At 38.6% G+C, this 21994-nt stretch overlaps 1 pseudogene; it reads right to left on the bottom strand.

Moving 5' to 3' along the window:
- The window catches only part of LOC148774794 (diacylglycerol kinase kappa-like), a 113670-nt pseudogene that overhangs the window by 9283 nt on the left and 82393 nt on the right, over window positions 1-21994 (bottom strand).

Here is a 21994-nt window from a genome sequence, read left to right as displayed (position 1 = left end):
TTTGCCCCCATATGAATCAGGGATTCTGTCTTAGTCATATCCTATTCTCTACATTGTTTATCACTAAGCCTTACATATACTTGGTACTCAGTAAATGTATTAATTAATTCATGAAACAAATCTTGACTCTGCATATGCCATGTATCCAGGTTTAAGTGCTAGTGGTACAAGAGCTCCCAGTCTGGAGTAGGAGACATTCATGTGATGAACTATAATATAGTGTGGTAAGTGCTCTGGGATATGTGTTCTAGGTTCACAGCAAAGGAAGTGATTTATTTGTCAAGAGAAATGGGGAGGGGCATTACAGAAACCTTTAAACAGGAGATAAGAATTAACTTTTGTTTTCACCCTCTAGGATGAGAGAAGAAATTTACCAAGCAGATTGGGTGGGAAAAAGGGGAAATTAGAAGACATTCTCAGAAATTAAGAGTTTGTTGACTGAATAAATAATGAATGAATAGATGAGTTCTACTCAACAATGACACATATTTCCTCAGATGCCTCCACTCTGGGATGCTGGAGAAGGGATTCCCTAGCTTGACCAGAGGGGTTGGCCCAGATCATTTTTAATGATTTTATCATCTCCAAGATGGGTGGGACTCCCAGCAGGAGACTATCCATTAAGGAGCGTATCTGCCTAGACCAAGAAACCAGAAAAAGTCAAGAAGATACAGAGGTTTTAAAAGATACTCCTAAGAAACCAAGTAATACATGCTAGAATGATGAGTTCTCAAGAGTGACATTCAGTTTGATCAAGACTGCAGATGACGAGGATGAAAGGCTAACTCATGAGGCATTTATATGAGTCATTACACAAAAAGAATGGCTTAGCATAGGTGCTTCTAATCTATAATATGACGTTGGTGGAAAGCAAAAGGAAGCAGCAATGCTATTAGTTGACCATCTATAACAGGAATGAGAAATTATATAGGATGGGAAAAAACAAACTAAAAAATTCTAACTTCCACTAGGCCAGGAAACACAGAACCCATAGGGCCAATTACAAAGAGGTGGCAGCCCCTTAACATTTATTTGGGAGTGATTTATTAGATGCTGAAGTGGATATCCTTCAGTCTCTCCAAAGACATGTTCCCCAGGTTCCTGTAGTGGTGAGCAAAGTCTCACCACTTCAGATTCAGGACTTCATTGACTTTCATTAGGAGCCTGAGTACACTTGGCTGACTAGTTTGCTACTTTTCCTGTTCTATCAACTCCATCTTCCCAGTAGTCCCTTTTTTTCTCCTAGCCAGTCAAGTATCTCTTATGTACCAAGGTATCAGTCTCATGACCTCTCTAGTCACCTATCTTGTAGGTGAATCTATGTGGATAAATATTTGAATAGATCTGAGATTATTATATGCATGCATCCCTGAGTGAGGGATATGGGACTGAGCATGTCATCATGGAGACATATGAGTATGCTTGCCTGCAGAAAACTGTGTGAGTGGCTCATTCCATGTACCAATGTCTGTATGTATCTGTGCTGGGATTAGGAAAGAAATTGGAAAATATTAGAGCAGCTCACATACATGTATGTGCACTTATGCTGTGTCTAGTTCTAAAACAGTTGTAATGTTTACAGGAATCCTTCCCCCTTCTGTTCTCTAAGGAAACTATATACTCTTCTTTCTTTTCCTTTCTCTGCTCCCAGGTAATGTTGGGTTTTCCTTGGCAATGAAGTAGGCAGCAAGCAAACAAAATTATTTCATGGATTATCTAGTGTCTGGAAATCATGAAAAAGCTGAAATGAATTCTGATAATTTGGAAACAATTGTGACAGAGGCTACAAAGAACATCCCCACATACAGATACATCTACATTCACCATCCCAAAAGTCTAAAAGTCATGAGTTGTCTCCACACATAAGGGTTTCCCTGGTGGCTCAGCGGTAAAGAATCTGCCTGCAATGCACAAGACACAGGAGACGCAGGTCTGATTTCTGGGTCAGGAAGATCCTCTGGAGGAGGAAATGGCAACCCACTCCAGTATTTTGCTGGGAAAATCCCATGAACAGAGGAACCTGGTGGCCTATGGTCCATGGGGTCGCAAAGAGTAGGACACACTGAGCAACAGAGCACACAGGCATGCTCTACACATTTGCACACTTTTACTTTCAGAAATGCTTCACTGGTTGACTAGAATAATTTAATTGCAGTCATTTCCCCCAGGCTTTGCACCTTCCCTCCCTCCCCAATGTACTTCTGAGATTAACGTTTAGCTACTCACCATCACCTTTGGGGTCACTCAGGGCAGTGGGTGGAATGACTGATGACCGATGACTTCCAAACCAGCATTCCTTGGAAAACCATCTCCTGCAGTCGTCATGCACCTGGAACGACAGGAGAAGAAAGAAAAAAAATAAAACATGAATGGGGTGAGAAAAGGATAACATAGAGCATCATTTTGTCTCAATTCCAAAATTTAAGTGCTCAGTACTCAAAACTCCCTTTTTGAGATTTGGTGCCATACACATACTCCTGACTCAACATCTTTCTCCATTTTGAGTCTGCATCATCCCTGAATGTGGTCTCTGAACCCTGTTCCTTTCAAAGGTGCCTTTCAGGAGATACTATTGTAGGCACAGAGTAGATGCCAGTCCTAGAGCACAATTTTAGTGGCCTACAGAATAGGGAGTTTACTTGCAGTATAAGAGTGATAATCCTGATATGTTATTATACTTCAAACCTTACAACAATCATGTGTGTTAGGGAAGACATTACTAAATTTGTTTTAGAAATAAGAAAACCAAAGCTCAGAGAGGAAAAGGATTTTGCTCAAGGTCAAACAACTGGGAAGTAAAAAAACTAAGACTCGGCTACCTTCCCCACTAATGGCATACTTCCCAGATTTCTGATATCTTCAAGCATCACTTCATGAAAAATTACAGTTACTAGATGACATGAACCTGGCCTAATTAGGCAAAAGTAATTTAAAAAGATCCAGAGGACAACCAGAGTTGTCTTATTTTTAAATGACAATATAATTGAAAAAATCATTACATTAATTTCAGGTATACAACATAATGACCTAATATTTGTATACATTGTGAAATTGTCACCAGAGTAAGTCTAGTTAAATTAATCATTATACATAGTTACATTTTTTCCCTGTGATGAAAACTTAAGATTTACTTTCCTTTAAAATTTTTATTTTATACTGGAGTATAACTGAGTAACAATGTTGTGTTAGTTTTAGGTATACAGTGAAGTGATTCAGTTATACATGTACATGTATATATTCTTTTTTCATGTACTTTTCTCATTTAGATTATTATAGAATATTGATCAGAGTTCCCTGTGCTGTTCAGTATGTCACTGATGGTTGCTAGATTTACTTTCTTAAGGAACCCTAACATATTACTAAAGGAATCCATCAAAACACAAGAAACCAAGAGGAGAAGACAAGAACAGAGAACTACAAAAGCAACCAGAAAACAATGAACAAAATAGCAGTAAGTAAACGCCTATCAATAATCACTTTAAATTTAAATGGACGAATTCTCCAATCAGAAGAAATAGAGGGCTGAATGGATACCAAAACAGGGCACATATATGTTGCTGATATGAAACTCACTTCGGATCTAATGACACACAGACTGAAAGTGCAAATGGATATTAAAAGAAAGCCATAGTAGCAATACTTATATACGACAAAACAGACTTTAACACAAAGACTGTAACAAAATAAGGAAGGGCATTAAATTATAATTAAAGGGTCAATCCAACAAGGATATATAACATTTGCAAACATTTATGCACTTAACAGTTAAGTTCAGTTCAGTCGCTCAGTCGTGTCCGACTCTCCGCGACCCCATGAATCACAGCACGCCAGGCCTCCCTGTCCATCACCAACGCCCGGAGTTCACTCAAACTCATGTCCACAGAGTCGGTGATGCCATCCAGCCATCTCATTCTCGGTCGTCCCCTTCTCCTCCCACAGAGGAGTACCTAAATATATAAAGCAAATATTAACAGAAATAACTGAAGAAAGAGACAGAAATACAAGGATTTTAGAGGACTTTAATATCCCAGTTACATCAATGGATACATCAGCCAACAGAAAACACTGGCCTTAACAAATTAGATTACCTTAACATGTGAGATGAGATTACCTTAATAGATATACATAGAACATTCCATTAAAAAGCAGCAGAATACATATTCTTTTCAAGTGTTCATAGAACATTCTCCAGATACATCACATGCTAATCCATGAAACAAAGTAACATTAAATATAAGAAGATTCAAATCATGGTAAACATCTTTTCTGAAAACAACACTATGAAACTAGAAATCAACTACATGAAAAAAAAAAAAAAACTGGAAGAAACACAAACATAAGGACCTAAACAGCATGCTGCTAAATAACCAATAGGTCAATAAAAAAATCAAAATATACCTTGAGACAAATGAAAATGGAAACACACCTCTAAAATCTATGTTGTATTCAGTGTTAAGTCGTGTCCAAATCTTTGCAACCCCAAGGTCTGTATCATGTCAGGCTCCCCTGTCTTCCACTGTCTCAAATTCATGTTCATTGAGTTCGTGATGCTATCTAACCATCTCATCCACTGTTGCACACTTCTCCTCTTGCCTTCAATCTTTCCCAGCACCAGGGTCTTTCCCAGTGAATCGGTTTTTCGCATCAGGTGGCCGAAGTATTGAAGTTTGAGCTTCAGCATAAAACTTTTTAATGAATATTCAGGGTTGATTTCCTTTAGGAAGGAAACAGAAATCCACTTCAGTATTCTTGACTGGGAAATCCCATGGACAGAGGAGCGTGGCAGGCTATAGTCCATGGGACTGCAAAGAGTCGGACACAACTGAGTGGCTAACACACTGACTGGTTTTGATATCCTTGCAGTCCAGGTCGGTCTCAAGAGTCTTCTCCAGCACCATAGTTTGAAAGCATCAATTCTTTTGTACTCAGCCTTCTTTATGGTTCAACTCTCACATCCATACATGACTACTGCAACAACCATAGATTTGACTATATGGTCCTTTGTCAGCAAAGTGATGTCTCTTCTTGTTAATACACTGTCCAGGTTTGTCATAACTTTTCTTCCAAGGAGCAAGCCTTGTTTTAATTTCATGACTGCAGTCACCGTCTGAAGTGATTTTGGACCCCAAGAAAATAAAATCTGTCACTGCTTCCACTTTTCCCCCTTCTATTAATAGTTGCCATTGAGTGATAGGACCAGATGCCACGATCTTAGTTTTTTCAGTGTTGAGTTTCAAGCCAGCTTTTTCACTCTCCCTTTTCACCCTCATCAAGAGGCTCTTTAATTCCTCTTCACTTTCTACTATTAGAGTGGTACCATCTGCATATCTGAGGTTGTTGATATTTCTCCTGGCAATCTTCATTCCAGCTTGTGATTCATCCAACCCAGAATTTGGCATGATATATTCTGCATACAAATTAAATAAGCAGGGTGACAATATACAACCTTGTCATACTCCTTTCCCAATTTTGAATCAGTCAGTTGTTCCAAGTCCAGTTCTGTTTTTTTTTTTTTTCCTTTGATCTGCATACAGATTTCTCAGGAGGCAGGTAATGTGATCTGGTATTTCCATCTGTTTAAGAATTTTCCACAGTTTGTTGTGAGCCACACAATCAAAGGCTTTAGAGTAGTCAATGAATCAGAAGTAGATGTTTTCCTGGAACTCCTTTGCTTTCTCCATGACCCAATGAATTTTGGTAATTTGATCTCTGATTCCTCTGCCTCTTCAAAACCAAGCTTGTACATTTACAAGTTCTTGGTTCATGTACTGCTGAAGCCTAGTTTGAACAATTTTGAGCATAACCTTGCTGGCATGTGAAATGAGCACAGTGTTGGGTAGTTTGAGCATTCTTTTGCATGTCCCAAAATGTATGGGACACAGCAAAAGCAGCCCTAGGAGGGAAATTTGTAGCGATACAGGTGTACTCCAAGAAACAAAAATATCAAATAAAGAATCTAAATATCTACTTAAAGGAACTACAAAAAGAAGAATAAGCAAAGCCCAAACTTAGGAGAAAGAAGAAAATGATGGATCCTAGAGGAAAAAAATGAAATAGAGTCTAAAAAATACAAAAGATCAATGAAAGTAAGAGCTGGTTTTTTAAAAAGACAAGCAACATCAAGAAATTTATATTTAGTTAGGCCGATAAAAAAAAAAGGAACACCCTAAAAAAGAGAATCAGAAATTAAAAAGGAAAAATTATAACTTTATACAACAGAAATACAAAAGATTATAAGAGAATACTATCAACAATTACATGCCAAAAAATTAAACAACCTAGAAGAAATGAAAAAAACTTCTAGATCATATAATCATCCAATACAGAATCATGAAGAAACAGAAAATCTGAATAGACTCATTACTAGTAATGAAATTGAATCAGTGATCAAAAAGCTCCCCCATAGAAAAATCAAGGTCCAGATGGCTTCATGATGAATTCTACCAAATATTTCAAGAAGAGTTAATATCTATCACTTTCCAAAATAATGACAAAGGAATACTTCCAAACTCGTTCTATAGGGCCACCATTATCCTAATACCAAAACCAGACAAAAACACTACAAGAAAGAAAATTATAGGCCAATATCTTTGATAAATATAGATGTAAAAATCATCAACCTAGCCATAGCAATCAGGTACAAAAAAGAAATAAAAGCATCAAAATAAGAAAAGCAAAAGTAAAAACTCACTATTTTCATATGACAGAGCACTATATAGAGAAGACACCAAAGGGTGCACCAAAAATGTAGTAAAGCTAATTAATTAAGAACTTTGCAGACACAAAATTAATATACAGGAACCTGTTGCATTTCTATACACTAATGATGAACTATCAGAAAGATAAATGAAGAAAAGAATCCAATTTATAATTGCATCAAAAATAATAAAATATCTAGGAATAAATTTAACCAAGGAAGTAAAAAGACCTGTAACCTCAAAACAATAAGACAATGATTAAAGAAACTGAGGATGACACACCAAAAATATGGAAAAATATACCACAGTCATGAACTGGATGACTCAATATTGTTAAACTGTCCATACTCCCCAAAGAAATCAACAGATTAAATGCAATCCCTATCAAAATATCAATGGCATATTTCACAGAACAAGAAAAAGCACAGTTCTTAAATGAAAACACAAAAGACTGCTAATAGCCAAAGCAATCTTGAGAGAACAAAACTAGAGCTTTCACACTTCCACACCACAAAGCTATAGAATTCATAGCAGTATGGAACTGGCACAAAAACAAGACACACAGATCAAGGGAACAGAACAGAGAGTCCAGAAATAAATCCACACTTATATGATCGTTAACCTATGACAAAACAGAAAATAAGAATATAAATGGAAAAAAGACAGCCTCTTCAATAAAACTGGACAGCTGTATTGAAAAGAACGAAACTGGACCACTTTCTTACAAATATATGAAAATAAAATAAAATGGATTAGAGGCTTAAATGTAGACTTGAAACCATAAAATGAGAAGAAAACATAAGCAGTGAGCTCTTTGAAATATTTTTTTTTGTATATGTATCTTTGGGGAAGGCAACAAAAGCAAAAACAAACAAATGGAATTATATGAAACAAAGACTTTTGCACAGTGAAGGAAAACACCAACCAAATGAAAAGACAGCCTCCTGACTGGGCAAAGATATTTGCAAATGATATACCCAGTAAAAGGTTTGATGTGGAAAATATATCAGGAACACATACAACTCAATACCAGGAAAAAAAAACAAAAACCTGGTTAATAAATGGACAGAGGACCTGAACAGACATTTGCCAATGCAGACATACAGATAGCCAAAAGGCACATGAAAATACGCTCAACATCCTCAATCATCAGGGAAATTCAAATCAAAATGACAATAAGATATCACCTCACAAGTTTCTGATGACTGTTGTCAAAAAGACAAGAAACAACAACTGATGGTGAGGATGTGGAGAAAAGGTTCAATTGTGCAATTTTGGTGGGAATGTAATTTGAGGCAGCCACTATGTAAAACATTATGGGGATTCCTCAAGAGAACTAAAAATAGAACTACCATGCAATCCATCAATTCCACTTCTAGGTATTTATCCAAAGAAATGAAAACACTAACTCCAAAAGATACACATACACCTATGTTCACTGAATACTATTTACAATAACAAAGATATGGAACCACTATAAGTGTCCATCCATAGGTGAATAGATAAAGAACATGTGATATATATATATATATGTACATATATATATATATGCACACACAGATATAATGTATACATATATAATACATACATATACATGTACTTATACACACATATACCATATGTATATACGTACACATATATAATATATATAATGTATACATATATGTGTGTATATATATATATATAATGGTATATCATGGCCATAAAAAAGAACAACATTTTGTCATTTATGGCAACATGGATGGAGCTGGAGGTTATTATGGTAAGTGAAATAAGTCAGAGAGAGAAAAACGAATACAGTATTATTTCATATATACGTGGAATCTGAAAAGAAAACACATGAACAAACACAACAAAACAGAAATGGGCTCATATACACAAACTGGTGGTTACCAGAGTGGAAGAGGTTGGGGGATGAGTGAAATAAGTGACTGGGATTAAGAGGCACAAACTTAGGGCTATAAAACAGCCTTCAAACTAGGCCTCAGTGGGGTTTCCCTGGTAGCTCAGCTGGTAAAGTATCTGCCTGCAATGCAGGAGACTCCGATATGATTCCTGGGTCATAGATATGACTCCTGGGAAGATCCCCTGGTGGAGGGATAGGCTATCCACTCCAGTATTCTTTGGTTTTCCTGATGGTTCAGATGGTAGAGAATCTGCCTGCAATGTGGAACACCTGGGTTTGATACCTGAGTTAGGAAGATCCCCTGGAGGAGGGCATGGAAACTCACCCCAGTATTCTTGCCTGGAGAATCCCCGTGGACAGAGGAGTCTGGTGGGCTATAATCCATGGGGTTGCAAAGAGACACAACTGGGTGACTAAGCACAGCACACAGCACAGGTCTCAGCAGTATGTGAACTAACTTGCAGATGTACAAACTAGGTTGAGAAAGGGCAGAGGAACTAGAGCCCAAATTGCCAACATTCATTGGATCATGGAGAAAGCAAGGGAATTCCTGGAAAACATCTACTTCTGCTTCAACAAATACTCTAAAGTCTTTTACTATGTGGATCACAACAAACTGTGGAAAATTCTTAAAGAGATCAGAGTACCAGACCACCTTACCTGTCTCCTGAGAAACCAATATGATGGTCAAGAAGTAACAGAACCAGACATTGAACTACTGACTGGTTCAAAATTGGGAAAGGAGTACAACAAGGCTGTATATTGTCACCCTGATTATTTAACTTATATGCAGAGTATGTCATGCGAAATGCCAAGCTGGATGAATCACAAGCTGGAATCAAGATTGCTAAGAGAAATAATAAACAACCTCAGATATGCAGATGGTACCACTCTAATGGTAGAAAGTGAAGGGGAAACAAAGAATTTCTTGATGAAGGTAAATAAGAGAGTGAAATAGCTGGCTTGAAACTCAACACACAAAAAAACTAAGATCATGGCATCTGATCCCATCACTCATTTATATATATATATAATTATTAGATATACATACAAAGATCCTGATGCTGGGAAAGATAGAAGCAGGAGGAGAAGGGAATGACAGAGGAAGAGATAGTTGGATGGCATCACCAACTCAATGAACCTGAGTTTTAGGAAACTCACGGAAATGGTGAAGGACAGGGAAACCTGGCATGCTTCAGTCCATGGGGTCACAAAGAGTTGGACATGACTGAGTGACTGAACAACAACCATACATACAAAAAAAGAGAAAGGAATCTAAACATAACACTAAAGAAAGTGAAAGTGAAGTTGTTCAGCTGTGTCCGACTCTTTTGCCACCCCGTGGACTGTAGCTTACCAGGCGTCTCTGTCCATGGGATTTTCCAGGCAAGAGTACTGGGGTGGGTTGCCATTTCCTTCTCCGGGGATCTTCCAGACCCAGGGATTGAACTCAGGTCTCCTGCATGCAGGCAGACGCTTTACCCTCTGAGCCACCAAACATAACACTGAAGGTAGCCTTCATATCACAAAGGAAGAGAGGAAAAGAAGATAGGAACAAAAAGAAATACAAAAATAATGAACAAAATAGCAATAAGCACATACTTATCAGTAGTCACTTTAAATATAAATGAACTAAATTCTCCAAACAGAATATGTAGAGTAGCTGAAGGGATTAAAAAAAAAAAAACAACAGCTCATACATTTGCACATACAAGAAATTCACTGCAGATCTAAAGACACATACAGACTGAAAGTGAGAGGATGGAAAAGAGTATTCAGTGAAAATGGAAATTAAATAAAAGCCAAGATAGCAATAGTTATTTCACACAGAATAGAGTTTAAAACAAAGACAAAGGAAGACGTTACATAATGACATAAGGATCAAACCAAGAAGAACATATAACAATTGAAAACATACATACACCCAACACAAGAGCAAATAACTACATGAAGCAAATACTGGCAGACATAAAGGGAGGAATTTACAGTAGCACAATAATAGGTTTTTAACAACCCACATATCAATAAATAGATCATCGAGATAGAAAACCAATAAGGAAATATTGTCCTTAATACATAAGATAAACTGTTCTTTACACATATTCCATTCAAAAGCAGCAGAAGATAAATTATTTTTGACTATACATGGAAAATTATCCAGAATAGGTCACATGTTAGGCTGAAGAAAACATCTCAGTAAATTTTAAGAAAATTGAAATTATATCAAACAACTCTCTGACCACAATGTTATGAGACTATAAATAAACTAGAAGGAAAAAAAAGAAAAAAAACTGGAGGGGGGCAATTCCAAGATGGCAGAGGAATAGGACGGGAAACCACTTTCTCCCCCACAAATTCATCAAAAGATCATTTGAATGTTGAGCAACTTCCACAAAACAGTTTCTGAACAGTGGTGGAGGACACCAGGCACCCAGAAAGGCAGCCCAATCTCTTCAATAGGAGATAGGACAAAATATAAAAGACAAAAACAGAGACAAAAGGTTTAAGGATGAAGACCCTTCCTGGGGAGGGAGTCGTGTAGGAGGAGAAGTTTCCACACAGTAGGAAATCCTCTCACAGGCATGTCTGTGGGGAGTTTTGGAATCTCAGAGGGCAACATAACTGGGAGGGGAAAAAAAATCCACAAAATATGCGCCTAACCACAACTGCCAGTGGAGAAGTGACCCAGACGTTCATGTCCTCCAGGAGCAAGTGGGAGTTGGGCAGGGGGACGTGGACTCCATTATTGGTCCTTAGGGTAAGGACTGGGCCTGAATGCCATGAGGACAATCTGAAGGAGCTAATGTGAGATAACAACCCAAATCCTCGGAACACCAGAGACAAAAAAAAAAAAAAAAAAGACTTTTCCCGCAAAAGGCTCTAAAGCCTCACAGTGCAAGGAGATCCAACCAGTCCATTCTAAAGAAGATCAGTCCTCGATGTTCATTGGAAGGACTGATGCTAAAGCTGAAACTGCAATACTTTGGCCACCTCATGCGAAGAGTTGACTCACTGGAAAAGACCCTGATGCTGGGAGGGATTGGGGGCAGGAGAAGAAGGGGACGACAGAGAATGAGATGGCTGGATGGCATCACCGACTCAATGCACATGAATTTGAGAGAACTCTGGGAGTTGGTGATGTACAGGGAGGCCTGGCATGCTGTGATTCATGGGGTCGCAAAATCGGACACGACTGAGCGACTGAACTGAACTGAACTGAACTAACCCCTGGCAAGATCACAGAACAAAGGATTGAATGAATACCAAAGGAGAGCAAACTGGCTGCCACATAGGGCCCTCCCTCCCCGGAGGCAGAGAGGCAGGCCTGCGACAGCCAGAGCTGGAAGGCAAGGGGCTGCTGCAATCTCGGCCCCACTGACTGCATCTTCCACCAAACTGTGAGCAGGTTTCCAGTTGCTAACCACATCTTCCTGGGATCCTGGAAGGTTGACATCCATTAGGAGTGTCACAGCCTGAGATCAGCTCCCCAAAGGAGACACAGGAAACACCTGGGACTATGCTCTAGTGTCGCACCTGGGAAACCAAGTGACCAGGACCAGGGAGGTGAATCAGATGCACAGCCCACCTGGGACAGTGTTCTCGTCAAGCACCCAGTTGCCTGAGCTGCTCGGACCTGGGAAGGGCACAAAACACACAGCCCATCTGGGTCTGTGCCCCTGCAGAGAACCTGAGTGGTTTATACCTGGGAATTGCATGAAATGCAGGGCCCACTTGGGACAGTGCCCCTGCAGAGCACCCTGGAGCCTGAGCAGTGTAGACCTGGGAAATACACACTGCCTTGGGCTGTGGCAAACCTAGTGTGGTCCATCCACTGTGAGCACTCCCCCCACATGCCAGTGGTATTTGTTTTCAGTGTCTCTCCCTCCCCACAACACAACTGAACAAGTGAGCCTAAATAAGTGGCCCCCTTTTACACGTTGGAGAAGGAAATGGCAACCCACTCCAGTGTTCTTGCCTGGAGAATCCCAGGGACGGGGGAGCCTGGTGGGCTTCCGTCTATGGGGTCACACAGAGTCGGACATGACTGAAGTGACTTAGCAGCAGCAGCAGCAGTTGCCCCCTTGTGTCAGGGCAAAAATTAGATACTGAAGAGACTTTCAAACAGAGGAAGCCAAAATAAACAAAGAAGGGGGAACCGCTCTGGAAGTGACAAGTGCAACAGGTTAAAACCCTGCATTTAATACTGGAGACTGTGCTTTTGAAGGGCACCTATAGACCTCGAGAACAAGTACAAGCTGGAACAAGGGACCATCTGACACTGAACTGACCCCACACTGCTCACAACAGTCAAAGAGAAATTTCTAGATATATTTTTACTATTATCACTTTTTAATTATTGTTTTAAAATTAGTTTTTTATTACTCCTTTAACTTTCATTCTTATAGCCTACTATTACTTTTCAAAAAAATCCCTATTTTTTAAAACAAGTTCCATAAATATTTAAAAAATTGTTTGTGATTGATTATGTTTTATATTTCTTATGTTGTATTTTTGAGAATCTAACCTCTGTTCTAGGTTTTTAATCTTCGTTTTTTGATATTTGTTATCAATTTTGTATCTCTAAGAATCTAATATTTGGTATCCATTTTCACTTAGGAATTTGATTACTGGGTTGATTGCTCTCTCCCCTTTTGACTCTACCTTTTCTCCTCCTGGTCACCTCTATCTCCTTCCTCCCTCTTCTCTTCTATACATAACTCTGTGAATCTCTCTGGGTGTTCCAGACTATGGAGAGTATGTAGGGATTTGATTACTGGCTAGATTGTTCTCTCCCTTTTTGACTTCCCCTTTTCTCTTCCTGGGCACCTCTATCTCCCTCGTCCCTCTTCTCTTCTGTATATAACTCTGTGAACCTCTCTGGGTGCTCCTGGCTGTGGAGAATTATTTCACCAAAACCTAGGGGTTTTATCTTCTATGCTGCATGGATGGAAAAGTCTTGAGGTTACTGTAAGAGAAGGACTAAAACCCAGAGGCAGGAGGCTTAACTCCAAAACTGTGAAACATCAGAGAACTCCTGACTCTAGGAAACATTAATAGACAAGAGCTCACCCAAAAGTGACTACACATACACTGAAACCAAGCTCCACCCAAGAGACAAAAAGTTCCAGTGCAAGACACATCACACTAATTCTCCAGCAAAACAGGAGCACAATCCTGAACATTAAAAAATGGGCTGCACAAAGCCATGCCAAACCCATAGAAACTCCAAAACTCTCTATTGGACACTTCATTGCACTTTAGAGAGAAGAGATCCAGCTCCACCCACCAGAAGACAGACACAAGCTCCCCCAACCAGAAAACCTTGACGAGCCATTAGTCTAACCCCACCCGTAGGGAGCAGACTCCACAATTAAGAGGAATTATGAACTTCCAGCCTGCAGAATGGGCACCCCAAACACAACAATCTAAACAAAATGCAAAAGCAGAGAAATATTCAACAGGTGAAGGAATATGATAAAAATCCACCAAAGCAAATAAAAGAGGAGGAGATAGGGAATCTACCTGAAAGAGAATTCAGAATAGTGATAGTAAAGATGATGCAAAATCTTGAAAACAAAACAGAGTAAGAAATAAATAGACTAGAGACAAGGATTGAGAAGATGCAAGATATGTTTAAGAAGAACCTAGAAGAAATAAAGAAGAATCAGTCAACAATGAATAATGCAATAATTGAGGTCAAAAACACTCTGGAGGGAACCAATAGTAGAATAACTGAGGCAGAAGAGAGGATAAGTGAGGTGAAAGATAGAATGGTGGGAAAATCTCATATAAACAATCTACATGCTTCCCTTGTAGCTCAGTTGGTAAAGAATCTGCCTGCAGTGCAGGAGACCTGGGTTCGATCCCTGGGTTGGGAAGATCCCCTGGAGAAGGAAATGGCAACCCACTCCAGTATCCTGGCCTGGAAAATCTTATGGACAGAGGAGCCTGGTGGGCTGCAGTCCATGGGGTCGCAAAGAGTTGAGCACGACTGAGCTAAAGGAACTAGAAAAAGAAGAACAAATATAACCCAAAGTTAATAGAAGGAAGTAAATGATAAAGATTTCTTCTCTAAGAAATAAATGAAATAGAGACTAAAAAATGGAAAAGATCAATGACACTAAGAGCTGGTTCTTTAAAAGATAAAATTGATAAACCTTTAGTCAGAATCATAAAAAAGAAGAGTGGATCCAAGTAAATAAAATCAGAAATGAAAAAGGAGAATTTACAACTGATACCACAGAAATAGAAAGGATCATAAGAGATTTCTATGAAAAAGTATATGATAATTAAAAGGACAATGTAGAGGAAATGGACAAATTCCTAGAAATGTACAATCTCCCAAGACTGAACCAAAAAGAAATAGAAACTATTATTAGACCAATTACCAGTAATGAAACTGAATCAGTAATAAAACACCACTCTCAAGAAACAAAAGCCCAGGACCAGATGGCTTCACAGGTGAATTTTAACAAACATTTAGATGAGTTGACACCTATATTCTCAAAATATTCAAAAAATTGAAAAGGAAACACTTCCAAATTCATTCTATGAGGCCACCATTACCCTGATACCTAAACCAGACAAAACACTACAACAAAGAAAATCAAAGGCTAATATCTTTGATGAATATAGATGCAAAAATCCTCAACAAAATATTAGCAAAACAAATGTTATAATACATAAAAAGGATTTTACATGATGATAAAGCTGGATTCATTCTAGAGTCACAAGGGTGGTTCAACATATACAAATCAATCAATATGATACAGCACATTAACAAAAAGAAAGAAAAATGTACTTGATAATCTCAATAAATGCATAAGAAGCATCTGACAAAATTCAAAATAAAAATTCTCATCAAAGTGAATATAATAAAGATGTGTTTGTTTACAACAAACTCATGACAAACATAATACTCAGTGGAGAAAAGCTGAAAACCTTCTTGCCAAATTGAGGAATAAGACAAAGATGCCAACGCTCACTGCTTCTGTTTTACGTATTATTAGAAGTCTTGGATATAGATACGAGGCAAGCAAAAGAAACAAAAATTGTCCAAATTGGAATGGAAGGAATAAAACTGTCATTATCTGAAGATGACATGCTACTCTATATACAGAATACTAAAGTCTATATGTAAAACTACTAGAACTAATAAATGATTTCAGAAAGGGACTAAGATACAAGTTTAATACACAGAAGTCTTTTGTATATCTATACACTAATAATGAAATATCAGAAAAAGAAAGTGAAAAAAATCTCATTTGAAGTAGCATTAAAAAAAAACTCGAGGAATAGAGTTAACCAAGGAGGTGAAAGACTCATCGTATGAAAACTATAAAATTTTGATAAAAGTGATTAAATATTACTCAAAGAAATGGAAAGATAATCACCTGCCCTTGGAATGGAAGAACTAATATTGCAAAAATGGCCACACTACCCAAAGCAATCTACAGATTTAATGCAATCCCTTTCAAAATACCCATAGCATTTTTCACAGAACTACAACAGATAATCCTAAAATTTATAGGAAACCACAAAAGACTCAGAACTGCCAAAAATATCTTGACAAAGAATTAGAAAGCTGGAAAAATCGCACTCCCTAACTTCAGAACTTCAGACTTTGTAGTAATAAAAAGCAACAGTAAGTAAAGCATACTATTGACACTAAAACAGACACATGGATCAGTGGAATAAAATAGACAGCCCAGAAAGAAACCCACACACATATGGCCCATGACAAAGGAGGCAAGATTATATAATAGAGAAAAGAGAGACTCTTCAGTAAGTGGTGCTGGTAAAACTGGACATCTAGATTAAAAAAAATAATAAAATATTCCATTAAGCTACATACAAAAATAAACTCAAATGGTTAAAGACCTAAAAGTTAAGACATAACACTTCTAGAAGAGAACAGGGGCAAAACATTCTTTGACATAAATCATAGCAATATTTTCTTAGATCAGTTTCCCAAAGCAAAAAAAAATAATTGGAAAATATTTTAAAATAGGACATAACCAAACTTAAAAGCTTTTGAATAGCAATGAAAACCATCAACAAAATGAAAAGATAACCTATGGAATAAGGGAAAATATTTGCAGTGTGACCAAAAGCAGTTAATATCTAATATATACAAACAACCCATACAACTCAATATTGAAAAAACAAACAACCCAATCAAAAATTGTGCAGAAGATTTAAAAAGACATTTTTCTAAGGAAGAAATACAGTTGGCTAACAAAAAGATCTCAATATCACTAATTACTAGGGAAATGCAAATAGGGAAAAAACTATAATGAGGTATCTCTTCACAGCACTCAGAATAGTTACCATCAAAAGGTATATAAATAATAGATGCTGGAGAGGATTTATAGAAAAAGGAACCCTCCCACACTGTTTGTGGGAATGTAAATTTGTGTAATCACTGTGGAAAACAGTATGCTGCTGCTAAGGTGCTTCAGTCATGTCCGACTCTGTGCGACCACATAGACGGCAGCCCACCAGGCTCCCCCATTCCTGGGATGCTCCAGGCAAGAACATTGGAATGGGTTGCCATTTCCTTCTCTAGTGCATGAAAATGAAGGGTGAAAGTGAAGTCGCTCAGTCGTGTCAGCCTCTTAGCGACCCCATGGACTGAAGCCTACCAGGCTCCTCCATCCATGGGATTTTCCAGGCAAGAGTACTGGAGTGGGGTTCCATTGCTTTCTCCGTGGAAAACAGTATGGAGTTTTCATAAAAAACTAAACCATATGATCCAGCATTTCTACCCCTTGGTACGTATCTGGAAAAAAATGAAAACTCTTAATTTGATAAGATACATGCATCTCAATGTTCTTAGCAGCACTATTTACAATAGCCAAGATGTGGAAGTAACCCAAGTGCCAATCAAAAGATGACTGGTCTAAGAAAGTATGAAACGTATATACAATGGAATATTACTCAGTCATAAAAGGAATGAAATCTTTCCATTTGCAGCAAAGTGCATGGACTTAGAAAATATTATGCTTAATGAAATAAGTCAGGCAGAGAAAGACAAATACTATGGATGACAGAGGATGAGATGGTTAGATAGCATCACCGACTCAAAGGACATGAGTTTGGGTAAATTCCAGGAGTTGGTGATGGACAGGGAGGCCTGGCATGCTGCGTTTCATGGGGTCGTAAAGAGTCGGACATGACTGAGCGACTGAACTGACTGATACGATATTATTCTTATGTGGAATCTAAAAAATAATACAAATAAATTTGAGAAATAGACTCACAGAGAAAGAAAAAACCTTGGGTTTTCAAATGGGAGAGGAAGTAGAGGAGGGACAAATTAAGAGTACGGGATTAATAGATACAGAGTACTATACATAAACAAAAACAGACTGGTTCCAAATAGGAAAAGGTGTACGTCAAGGTTGTATATTGTCACCTTGCTTATTTAACTTATATGCAGAGTACATCATGAGGAACACTGGGCTGGAAGAAGCACAAGCTGGAATCAAGATTGCTGGGAGAAATATCAATAACCTCAGATATGCAGATGACACCACCCTTATGGCAGAAAGTGAAGAGGAACTCAAAAGCCTCTTGATGAAAGTGAAAGAGGAGAGTGAAAAGGTTGGTTTGAAGCTCAACATTCAGAAAACAAAGATCATGGCATCTGGTCCCATCACTTCATGGGAAATAGATGGAAAAACAGTGGAAACAGTGTCAGACTTTGTTTTTTTGGGCTACAAAATCACTGCAGATGCTGATTGCAGCCATGAAATTAAAAGACGCTTGCTCCTTGGAAGGAAAGTTATGACCAACCTTGATAGTATATTAAAAAGCAGAGACATTACTTTGCCAACCAAGGTCCGTCTAGTCAAGGCAATGGTTTTTCCCGTGGTCATGTATGGATGTGAGAGTTGGACTGTGAAGAAGGCTGATCGCCGAAGAATTGATGCTTTTGAACTGTGGTGTTGGAGAAGACTCTTGAGAGTCCCTTATACTGCAAGAAGATCCAACCAGTCCATTCTAAAGGAGATCAATCCTGGATGTTCATTGGAGGGACTGATGCTAAAGCTGAAACTGCAATACTTTGGCCACCTCATGCGACGAGTTGACTCACTGGAAAAGACTCTGATTCTGGGAAAGGTTGGGGGCGGGAGGAGAAGGGGACGATGGAGAATGAGATGGCTGGATGGCATCACCGACTCTGTGGACATGAGTTTGAGTGTACTCCGGGAGTTGGTGATGGACAGGGAGGCCTGGCGTGCTGTGATTCATGGGGTCGCGGAGAGTCGGACACGACTGAGCGACTGAACTGAACTGAACTGAACTATACATAAAATAGATAAGCAGCAAGGATATAGGGAATATACAGTATATATAGTATATATGCTGCATGGGGAAGTATATATAATATCTTTTAAAATCCAGAATGGAATATAATCTGCAAAAAATTGAATACTATACACCTGAAATTAACATAATTTTATAAATCAATTATACTTTCATTAAAAAAAATAAAAGATTATAAAGAGTGTAGATGAGGCTAGGAAGAAATAGAAACACTTAGAATGGAATATTATTCATCCATAAAAAGGAACGAAGTATTACATACATTCTTATTGCTGTTGTTTTGTTTACTAGCCTTTTATTTTTTATTTGAGAAGAGTTGCTTTACAATGTTGTATTAGTTTCTACTGTACAGCCAAGTGGATCAACTTTCAGTTCAATAACTCAGTTGTGTTCCATCCTTTGTGTCCCCATGGACTGCAGCATGCCAGGCTTCCCTGTGGATCACCAAATGCCAGAGCTTGCTCAAACTCATGTCCATTGAGTCAGTGATGCTATCCAACCATCTCATCCTCTGTCATACCCTTCTCCTCCTGCGTTCTATCTTTCCCAGCATCAGAGTCTTTTCTAATGAGTCAGCTCTTTGCATCAGGTGGCCAAAGTATTGGAGTTTCAGCTTCAGCATCAGTCCTTCCAATAAACACCCAGGACTGATCTCCTTTAGAATGGACTGGTTGGATCTCCTTGCAGTCCAAGGGACTCTCAATAGTCTTCTCCAACACCACATTTCAAAAGCATCAATTCTTCAGTGCTCAGCTTTCTTTATGGTCCAACTCTCATATCGATACGTGACTAATGGAAAAACCATAGCTTTGACTAGATGGACCTTTGTCAGCAAAGTAATATCTCTGCTTTCTAATATGCTGTCTAGATTTGTCATTGCTTTTCTTCCAAGGAGCAAGTGTCTTAATTTCATGACTGCAGTCACTGTCTGCAATGATTTTGAAGCCCAAGAATATAAAGTCTCTCACTGTTTCCCCACTTATTTCCCATGAAGTGATGGGACCGGATGCCATGATCTTAGTTTTTTTTTTTAATGTTGAGCTTTAAGCCAGCTTTTTCACTCTCCTCTTTCACTTTCATCAAGAGGCTTTTTAGTTCCTCTTTGCCATAAGGGTGGTGTCATCTGCATATCTGAGGTTACTGGCATTTCTCCTGGCAATTTTGATTCCAGTTTGTGCTTCAATCAGACTCACATTTCGCATGATGTACTCTGGATATAAGTTAAATAAGCAGGGTGACAATATATAGCCTTGATATACTCCTTTCCCAATTTGGAACCGGTTCATTGTTTTATGTCCTGTTCTAACGATTACTTCTTGACCTGCATACAGATTTCTCAGGAGTCAGGTAAGGTGGGCTGGTATTCCCATCTCTTGAAGAATTTTCCACAGTTTGTTGTGATCCATGCAGTCAAAGGCATTAGTGTCATCAATAAAGCAGAAAGAGATGTTTTCCTGGAATTCTCTAGCTTTTACTATGATGCAACAGATGTTGGCAATTTGATCTCTGGTTCCTCTGCCTTTTATAATTCCAGCTTGAACATCTGGAAGTTCTCAGTTCATGGACTGTTGAAACCTAGCTTGGAGAATTTTGAGCATTAATTTGCTAGTGTGTGAGATGAGTGCAATTGTGCAGTAGTTTGGACATTCTCTTTGGCCTTGCCTTTCTTTGGGATTTGAATGAAAACTGACCTTTTCCAGTCCTGGAGCCACTGCTGTGTTTTCCAAATTTTCTGGCATAGAGAGTGAAGCAGTTAAACAGCATCATCATTTAGGATTTGAAATAGCTCAGCTGGAATTCCACCACCTCCACTAGCTTTTTACAGTGATGCTTCCTAAGGACGACATGACTTTGCACTCCAGGATGTCTGGCTCTAGGTAAGTGATCATACCATCGTGGTTTCCTGGGTCATTAAGATGTTTTTTGGTATAGTTCTATGTATTCTTACCCCATCTTCTTAATATCTTCTGCTTCTGTTAGGTCCATACCATTTCTGTCCTTTATTGTGCCCATCTTTGCATGAAATGTTCCCTTGGTGTCTCTAATTTTCTTGCAGATATCTCCAGTCTTTCCCATTCTATTGTTTTCCTCTATTTCTTTGCTTTGATCATTGAGGAAGGCTTTCTTATCTCTCCTTGCTATTTTTTGGAACTCTGCATTCAAATGGATATCTTTCCTTTTCTCCTTTGCCTTTTGCTTCTCTTCTTTTCTCAGCTATTTGTAAGGCCTCCTCAGACAACCATTTTGCCTTTTGGATTTCTTTGTCTTGGAGACATTTTTGATCACAGCCTCCTGTACAATGTTATGAAATCTCTGTCCATAGTTCTTCAGGCACTCTATCAGATGTAATCCCTTGAATCTATTTCCACTGTATAATTGTAAGGGACTTGATTTAGTTCATAATTGAATGACCTAGTGGAGAAGGAAATGGCAACCCACTCCAATGTTCTTGCCTGGAGAATCCCAGGGACGGAGGAGCCTGGTGGGCTTCCGTCTGTGGGGTCACACAGAGTCGGACACGACTGAAGTGACTTAGCAGCAGCAGCAGTGGTTTTCTCTACTTTGTTCAATTTAAGTCTGGATTTTCCAATAAGCAGTTCATGATCTGAGCCACAGTCATCTCCTGGTCTTGTTTTTGCTGACTGTATAGAGCTTCTCCATCTTCGGCTGCAAATATAATCAGTCTGATTTCAGTATTGACCATCTGGTGATGTCCATGTGTAGAGTTGTCTCTTTTGTTGGAAAGGGGTGTTTGCTATGACCAGTGCGTTCTCTCGGTAAAACACTATTAGCCTCTGCCCTGCTTCATTTTGTAATTCAAGGCCAAACTTGCCTGTTACTCCAGGTATCTCTTGAATTCCTACTTTTGCATTCCAGTCCCCTATGATGAAAAGGACATCTTTTTTGGTGTTAGTTCAAGAAGGTTTTGTAGGTCTTCATAGAACCGTTCAACTTCAGCTTCTATGTCATTAGTCATTGGGGCATAGACTTGGATTACTGTGATATTGATTGGTTTGCCTTAGAAATAAACAAAGATCATTCTGTCACTGTTGAGATT

Source organism: Moschus berezovskii, chromosome 19, assembly GCF_049115385.1.
Source record: "Moschus berezovskii isolate FMDL1 chromosome 19, NW_MosBer_1.0, whole genome shotgun sequence".
NCBI classification, from domain to species: Eukaryota; Metazoa; Chordata; class Mammalia; order Artiodactyla; family Moschidae; genus Moschus; species Moschus berezovskii.
This window is presented reverse-complemented; position numbering and strand designations above follow the sequence as displayed.